General features: G+C 47.2%; 1 pseudogene; it reads right to left on the minus strand.

The window, feature by feature from the left end:
* Nucleotides 1–1349: 1349 nt before the first annotated feature.
* Nucleotides 1350–1482, minus strand: LOC112624034 (annotated as a pseudogene).
* Nucleotides 1483–9234: the final 7752 nt, after the last annotated feature.

A 9234-nucleotide genomic window follows, 5' to 3' on the forward strand; every position in this document is an offset into this window, starting at 1 on the left:
CATAAACATTTAATATCACAGATACTACATATCTGCTGAAGTACTGGATATATATCTGTGCTTTATACATAAAAGGATTAAGTTTTTTGCTTTTTTTTTTTTTTTTTGAGACAGAGTCTCATTCTGTTGCCCAGGCTGGAGTGCAGTGGTGCGATCACGGCTCACTGCAACCTCCACCTCCCAGGTTCAGGTGATCCTCCCACCTCAACCTCCAGAGTAGCTGAGACTAAGGCATGTACCACCATACCTGGCTGATTTTTGTATTTGTTTGGTAGAGGCAGGGTTTCATTATGTTGCCCAGGCTGTTCTCAAACTCCTGGACTCCAACGATTTGCTCTCCTCAGACTCCCAAAGTGTTGGGATTACAAGTGTGAGCCACTGCACCCAGCAAGATTTTTTGTTTTGTTTCCCTACCAAGAATCAGTTTTTGCCCCCGTTGAGAATGCATGCTATAAACTCAGAATTAAATAAATTATGTTCAAAACAAAGGTAACATATACTCACAGCACAGCACTTCCTAGTTACTTTGCTGCACTTTACTATTATTGATTCTTTTGGGGTAATGGATATGCCTTTTTTCCTCTGGAGAGCTGGATGTGCAACACTTACCAGCACACCACTGAGCGGGTCTTTTGGTGAAATAGTAGGCAGCATGAGAGGTGACTGATTTTAGTCAAAGAAAGATGGGTTTGTCTAGCAAAAACCTCACTCAAAGAAACATGGGAGGACCTGGCGAATTCCAGTGGATGCAGGGAAGAAAGGAAGACGAGCCGGAAGACAGAAAGGACCCTCTGATGCTGACTCCACACTGGCGGAAGGGTGTCTCTCGTGGAAAGTTAAAAACAGCGGGAAAAATATACCGTGCCCTCATGCACTAGGAGTGTTTGTAACTAGCAATTGCTTGTTTATTCCTCAGGTACACACCTTATACACCTTTAAAGGTCAGGGGCATAAGACTGAGACCCACTGCCCCACTTCCTCCCACGGTCTCGTGTCTAGAGGGTTCTATGGATACCCAGAGATCTTCATTCTGAACGGCACGCTAGGCCGGATGGGGAACACAGAGGAATGAATGGCACTGCCTGGCCTTGAGAAGAGTGAGAAGACAAGCCTTCACATGAGATAAACATGCGAGCACTGCATCACTTCCTCCTCTCCAGGCCTCAGTCCCCTGGCCAGGCACCCCAATGACATGGGAGGAGTTCTCAGTGGGCCCTTTCAGCTCCCACTGTCCCAGCCTGGAAAGCTCTCCTCTTCCTTCCATCTGGACAAAGCTATGAGGCCTGGCCTAGGCACTTCCTCCTGCCACTCCTCCAGCTTCATCCATCTCCTGTCTGCATAGCAGGATGGCCTTTTACTTTCTTTGAATTTTTTTTCATTTGGGGAAATCGCAGGGGTCAGCACATCCAGGGTGTGATGGATAAGCCTCGCCCTGGGAAAACCACTTTTGTGATCATAGTATCTCCCCTGCCAGGTAAGTATAGGATGGCCTTTTAAAACTTAGCCCACCTGCTTCAACCACCGCAAGGCGACATGTGAGGGGCAAAGTGTGAACCCAAATGCTGCGACATTCCTCCTCAGCTGGGAGACCACTGGCCATTACCAGCTGATCCCAACACCAGCCTAATTTTTTTTTTTTTTTTTTTTTGAGACAGAGTTTCGCTCTGTCACCCAGGCTGCAGTGCAGTGGCATACTCTTGACTCACTGCAACCTCCGCCTCCCAGGTCCCAGCAATTCTCCTGCCTCAGCCTCCCAAGGAGTGGGGACTACAGGCATGCACCACCATGCCTAATTTTTGTATTTTTAGATCAGGCTGGTCTCGAGCTCCTGACCTCAGATGATCCACCCGCCTTGGCCTCCCAAAATGCTAGGATTATAGGTGTGAATCACTGGCCCCGGCCCTCCTCATTTTTTTTTTCTTTTTTTATTTGAGACAGAGTTTTGCTCTTGTTGCCTAGGCTGGAGTGGAGTGGTGCGATCTCAGCTCACCGCAACCTCCGCCTCCCTGGTTCAAGTGATTCTTGTGCCTCAGCCTCCCGAGTAGCTGGGACTACAGGCATGCACCACCACACCCAACTATTTTTTTTTTTTTTTTTTTATTTTTAGGACAAAGAGGGTTTCACCATGTTGGCCAGGCTGGTCTCGAACTCCTGGTCTCAGGTGATCCACCCAAGTCAGCCTCCCAAAGTGTGGAATTACAGGCGTGAGCCACCGTGCCCAGCCTCTCTCTCTCTTTCTCTCTTTCTCTCTCTCCTTCCTTCCTTCCTTCCTTTCTTCTTTCTTTCTTTTCTTTCTCTCTCTCTCTCTTTCTTTCTTTCTCTCTCTCTCTCTTTCTTTCTCTCTCTCTCTTTCTTTCTTTTCTTTCTCTCTCTCTCTTTTTTTTTTTTTTTCCCGGAATCTCACTCTGTTGCCAGGCTGGAGTACAGTGGCTCGATCTCGGCTCACTGCAACCTTTGCCTCCTGGGCTCAAGTGATTCTCCTGCCTCAGCCTCCCGAACAGGTGGAACTACAGGTGCCTGCCACCACACCCAGCAAATTTTTGTATTTTTAGTAGAAACGGGGTTTCACCATGTTGGCCAGGATGGTCTCGATCTCTTGACCTGGTGATCCACCCGCCTTGGCCTCCCAAAGTGCTGGAATTACAGGCGTGACCCACTGTGCCTGGCCTTTTTTTTTTCTTTATTTTCCAAAACCGTTATCTTAGACTCTTCATCTTTTTTTTTCTTTTTTTTTTGAGACGGAGTCTCGCTCTGTCGCCCAGGCTGGAGTGCAGTGGCGTGATCTCAGCTCACTGCAAGCTCCGCCTCCCGGGTTCACGCCATTCTCCCGCCTCAGCCTCCCAAGTAGCTGGGACTACAGGCGCCCGCCACCACACCCGGCTAGTTTTTTGTATTTTTAGTAGAGACGGGGTTTCACCATGTTAGCCAGGATAGTCTCGATCTCCTGACCTCGTGATCCACCCGCCTCGGCCTCCCAAAGTGCTGGGATTACAGGCTTGAGCCACCGCGCCCGGCCAGACTCTTCATCTTTAAAATAGGAATAAGGCTGGGTGTGGCGGCTCACACTAGTACTCCCAGCACTTTGGGAGGCCAAGGCAGGCGGACCGCCTGAGGTCAGGAGTTCAAGACCAGCCTGGCGAACATGGTGAAAACCTGTCTCTACTAAAAATACAAAAATTAGCCGGATGTGGTGGTGGGCGCCTGTAATCCCAGCTACTTGGGAGGCTGAGGTAGGAGAATTGCTTGAACCTGGGAGGCAGATGTTGCAGTGAGCCGAGACCACACCATTGCACTCCAGCCTGGGCAACAGAGCGAAACTCTGTCTCAAAAAAAAACTCCAAAACAGTAGGAATAAGGCCTGCAGCACCCAGGTTAGGGTGAAAACACATGAGCTAATGTGCTGCACACATAGTAGGACACTAAACTGTGTCCCCCAAATTCATATGTTGAAGTCTTAATTCCCACTACCTTTGAATGTGACTATTTGGAGATAGTGCCTTTAAAGAGGCAATTAAGTAAAATGAGGCCGTCAGGGTGGGTCCTAATCCAATATGGCTGGTGTCCTTCTAAGAAAAGGAAGTGTGGACATGCAAGGAGACCCCAGGGGTGCACGTGCACAGAGGGATGACTGTGAGGAGTAGGAGGACAGCCGTCTGCAAGCAGGGACAGAAGCCTCAGGAGAAACCAACCCTGCTGGCACCTCGATCTTAGACACCCAGATTCCAGAACTGTTAGAAAATAAATTTCTATTGTTGAAACCACCCAGCCTGTGGTATTTTGCAATGACAGTCCTGGCAAAATAATACAGTCCTTCAGAGGCACCTATTCTTTCTGCCTTTAACTTGCTTTGGCTTTGTTTTATGTGTGGCCTTTTTTCATTTGCTTGTAAATGACTTGAGGGCGACATCCAGGAAGGAGTATTTTTCCTGTGTCCCCACAGGGTGCAGTTCAATGCCAGGCACTAAGTACACAGAATCAGACCTTTGTCCTCACTGCCAGCTTTGCCCTCCTGCTGACAAGGGTCGGGCGGGGGGACCCAAACTCCTATCTACCAGGGTGCTTTTCAAAATTCAAATCATGGAAATAATTTAGGGAGCCACTTGAGTACTTTTTAGAAATAATGAGACAGAACAGCAGATAATAGAAAATGCCAGGGTGTTTCACGGGCAGTAAAAGTGTTACTTCATGCAACTTTGTTTGATTTTACATATTTATAAATAAACAGAATAATTACAAATTATCGTAAGAGCTATGATCATGTTTGTGTGTCTGGTTACTGCATTGTGGTGTTAAATACATTTCTTTAAAAAAAAAATAGAGACAGGGTCTCGCTATGTTGCCCAAGCTGGTCTTGAACTCCTGGGCTCTGGTGATCTTCCTGCCTCAGCCTCCCAAAGTGTTGGGATTACAGGGGAGAGCCACTGCACCTGGCCTAAATGCATTTCTTACTGTGAGTTTCAGCCCCCAAATTTTGAAAACACTGACCTACCAGTGTTTTCCAGTTTCCTTTAGAGTGAGTTTGTGGTTAGAAAGCCAGTCAGGGCTGGGTGCGGTGGCTCACACCTGTAATCCCAGCACTTTGGGAGGCCGAGGCAGGTGGATCACCAGGTCAGGAGATCGAGACCATCCTGGCCAACATGGTGAAACCCCGTCTCTACTAAAAATACAAAAATTAGCTGGGCGTGGTGGTGCATGCCTGTAATCCCAGCTACTCGGGAGGCTGAGGCAGGAAAATCGCTTGAACTAGGGAGTCAGAGGTTGCGGTGAGCTGCAAGAAATTGTGCCACTGCACTCCAGCCTGGTGACAGAGCGAGATCCCGTCTCAAAAAATAAAATAAAATAAAATTTGAAAATAAAGCTAGTCAGCTCTTGGGGAGGCTTGGAGTCTCTGGGAGTGAGGGCTGGGCCTCCAGGACAACGACTTGAAATGGATCTAAGTCACTCTGTCCAGGCAAAGAGCTATGGAGCCCTGTCCTTGGGTTCTTTCCTCTTTGTGTCCTGGGGCAAGTGACATGACTTCTCTGTGCCTCAATGTCCCTACCTGTAGAAGGGATTTAAAAAATCTATCGTAGGGGTGCTGTGAGGATTACCAGGAGCTGAAGTACCTGAAGGCCCTTGCTGATGTCAGAGGTGGTTTGTCATTTCACCATTTCATGCACGTCTGTCTGCTGTAGGAGGGAAGTTGTTTTCTTGTTCTTCCACCTCAGGAGAAAGGAAGACACATGTCCCTCACCCCTTGGAATCCCTGGCTGGGGCTAGGCCAGGGGCTCAAGAGTACCCAGAAAAGTATTTCAAAAGCTCAATTCCAAGGTGAGACTCTCCTAAGGATTTAATGCAGGTAAAATCAAGTTCTGGAAAACTTTCAAAGCAGCTTCCAAAGGGGAGTCAACGTTCTAAGAGACCAGGAGGAGATGTCCACCAGCCTTTGTCCAGGGAACAGGAGATCCGGGCTGGCTGCCACCCCTTTCTACTCTGTTCCCAGGAACACTGACCATGAGCCCTGAGTCACTACTAGAAGCCACCCTGGGCCCATGGGGAGCACAGAGCTGGGACAGCTCTCCCTCAAGGCGATCCTTGGGCTTGGTTGCCCAGCAACCCCAGCCCACAGCAGGCTGCTTTTCCCCACACCATGCCTCCCTTCTCAGGGCTGACAACACTCTGAAACCCACGCTGGCAAACCTGCTTCCAAGCAGGGAACTTGGACATAAGTGGAATATCAGGAATTCCTGAAGGATTTACAATCCAGAAACTGGGACAGGTGTAGGTAGATGACTCCCACCCACGACGCCAGCTCTGAACCTGCCTCCAGCTCTGGCACAGTTCTCTTCTCTTTGGCTTCCCATAGCCACATCTAGATCACCATCCCCACCCCAACCCCCTCATTCAGAGCAGAGAGCACTGGGTACAGAGCCAGGAGCCCTGTTTCCAGATCTTGCTCGGCCTCTTACCCTCTGTGTGACCTCAGGCAGCCCACTTCACCTCTCTGGGACTGAGTTTCCTTATCTGTAAAACAGGGGTGGATTTGATTGGTTTTTGATTTTTTTTTGGTAAGCATTATATATTTTACCGTTCTATCTAAAATTCTAGGACATGAACCGGAGGAGCTGAAACTATGCTGGTTTCCTTCCCCAAATAGAGAAATGGGTACCTGCATTCCTGGGGATGCAGCTGGAGTTTCCAAACTGTCAGATCAATTTCCGAGACTTGGAATCTGGTTGGTAGGGCAGGGGATGGGCACCCTTTCCATAGCTCACACCAGGAGGGTGCGGACTCTGGACTGCAAAGGGTGTGCCCTAGTTTGCAGCGGGCAGGGAGAATGGTTGTTTCCCACACAGCAGCTGCATTCCACCCCAGAGTGGGGAAATGGGGAACTTCTCTTGGGCAGCTCGCACTAGTATCCTCCCTTCTTCACCTCTGTCTCAACTCAGAGGTCCTCTGGCTTATTTGGTGGAGATGCCCATTGTCCAGGGTTAATCAGAGGACCTCCCAAACTCCACTCACTCAGATCTGCCTCCAGATCATTCCTGACCTTCACACCTCCTCACCAATCAAACTGATTTTTAATTAATTAATTTTTATTTTTTTTGAGATGGAGTCTGTCTCTGTCGTCCAGGCTGGAGTGCAATGGCGTGATCTCGGCTTACTGCAACCTCTGCCTTCTGGGTTCAAGCAATTCTCTTGCCTCAGTCTCCCGACTAGCTGGGATTACAGGCACCAGCCATCATGCCCAGCTAATTTTTGTATTTTGTAGAGACAGGGTTTCACCACGTTGCTGGTCCTGAAATCCTAATTCGCCTACTTTGGCCTCCTAAAGAGTTGGAATTACAGGCATGAGCCACTGCGCCTGGTCTCAAACTGACCTTCGTGAGTCAGGAAGCCAGCAGACATTTAGCTCCTCTGACTCAGAATTTCATATGATGAAATTCATCCTCAAGAAAAGTCGCTTACACCTGTAATCCCAACACTGTGGGAGGCCGTGTTTGGAGGATCACTTGAGCCCAGGAGTTTGAGATCAACCTGGCCAACATGATGAGATCCCATCTCTACAAAAAATACAAAAAATTAGCTGGGCATGGTGGTATGTGCCTGTAGTCCCAGCTACTGAGGAAGCTGAGATGGGAGGATTGCTTGAGCCCAGGAGGTCAGGGCTGCAGTGAGCTGTGATTGCGTCACTGCACTCCAGCCTGGACGACAGAGCGAGACTCTCAGTGGATGCTCCAATCTGCTGCCTTTCCCTGTTTCCTCCACACCAGACATTCAGTGATTTAACCTTTCACCCCTTCGGTGTGTACTGGGCACCTGATCCACGCCCTGCTCTGCTGGGTGATGGGATAAGGAGGTCCATTCCTCTGCGCGTGTTTAGGGCCTGATGGACAGTAGTAGGAACTCTTCTTGCACATCCCTTCCTTCTCACCTTTCCTCCCCCCAGCTTCCAGACTCACTTCCAAGGACAGCACCTGTGTCTTGTGCATCTTTGTTTCTCAGCACCCAGCAAGTGTCTGTCACCTAAGAGGCCTTTGACATATTGCAGATTACATTTGAGTGGACAAACAGAGGAGGTGGTTTATGCCTGAAGCTAAGTCCTAACTTTGTTATTTATGGACAACAAAAGATGGAGAGAGTACTTAAGGCTAGATGCTGGGTTAAAGAATACGTGCTGCCATCCGACAGAAGACGATTTGGCCATGTCTATCAAAATTATAAATGCGTGCACTTTCTGACTCAGCAGTTCCACTTTTATTTTATTTATTTGACAGATGGATGCTCAAACATGTGAAATGATAAACATGCCATGGTAGTCACCGTAGTATTGTTTGCATCAGATTGGAAATAATGTAGCCTGAGCAACATAAACCCTGTCTCCACAAAAAAAATTTAAAAATTAGTTGGGTTATAAAAACACCTGTAGTTATAAAAAACACCTGTAGTCCTAGCTACTCAGGAGGCTGAGGTGACAGGATTGTTTGAACCCAGGAGTTGGAGGCTGCAGTGAGTGATGATCGTGCCATTGTACTTGAGCCTGGGTGACAGAGTGAGACCCTGTTTCTTAAAAAAAAAAAAAATTGGAAGTACCTTAAATGTTCATCTATGGGGCCTACTTTAATAAATCATGGTACACCTATCTATATAGAACAGATCCCAATACTATTGTAAAAAAAAATAAGAAAGCTGTCTTGAATGTAAATAGGAAGACATTCAAGATATACTTTTGAGTTTAAGAGTTTAAAAGGAAGGTAAAGCCAGGCACAATGGCCTTCACCTGTAGTCCCAGCTACCTGGAAGGCTGAGGTGGGAAGATTGCTTGAGCCCGGGAGTTTGAAACTATCCTGGGCAACATAGTGAGACCCCAGCTCAAACTAATTTTAAAAAGGAAAAGGTGAGGACAGTGTATATAACTCATTATTCTTTGTGTAAAAAATGGGGAGATGGGCTGGGTGTGCTGGCTCACACCTGCAATCCCAGCACTTTGGGAGGCCGAGGCGGGCGGATCACGGGTTAGGATTTTGAGACCAGCCTGGCCAGCATGGTGAAACCCCGTCTCTACTAAAAATACAAAAATTAGCCAGGCATGGTGGCGTGCACCTGTAGTCCCAGCTACTTGGGAGGCTGAGGCAAGAGAATCGCTTGAACTTGGGAGGCAGAGGTTGCAGTGAGCCGAGATCACGCCACTGCACTCCAACCTGGATGACAGAGCGAGACTCTGTCGCAAAAAAAAAAAAAAAAAAACAAAAACAAAAAAAAAAAGGAGTGGGGGAGATGAGGAAGGAATACACTTAAATACACCTGCATTTGTTTAGGTAAAGCATAGAAGGAAGAAGGATCTTTCACGGAGGACATAGAAGAAACAGGTAACAGTGGGCACTTTAGGGATGAAAAATGGGCTAGTGGGAGAATGGGGTGAAAAGAAATCTTTCCACTGAATCGCATTTGAATCTTTTGAATATTGTATCATGTAAATGTGTTATCTATTACAAATAAAAAAATTATAAAGACTCTGAGGCAATATGGAAAAATGCTTATAAGTTGGAAATGGATTAAAAAATGATGTGCTATATATTCAGTAGGATTACAACCATATATAATAAATGCATGTTAAAATTTCTGTCTGTAGAAGAAACATTCTAGGGAATTTTTCTTTCTTTCTTGTAATTTTTTCCATAAATTTCAATAATATACATATGTTGTTCTCATTATTAGAAAAAAATTAGTGACATAGGAAATACTAAGAGAATT

The sequence above is a fragment of the Theropithecus gelada genome, chromosome 4 (assembly GCF_003255815.1).
Source record: "Theropithecus gelada isolate Dixy chromosome 4, Tgel_1.0, whole genome shotgun sequence".
NCBI lineage: Eukaryota > Metazoa > Chordata > Mammalia > Primates > Cercopithecidae > Theropithecus > Theropithecus gelada.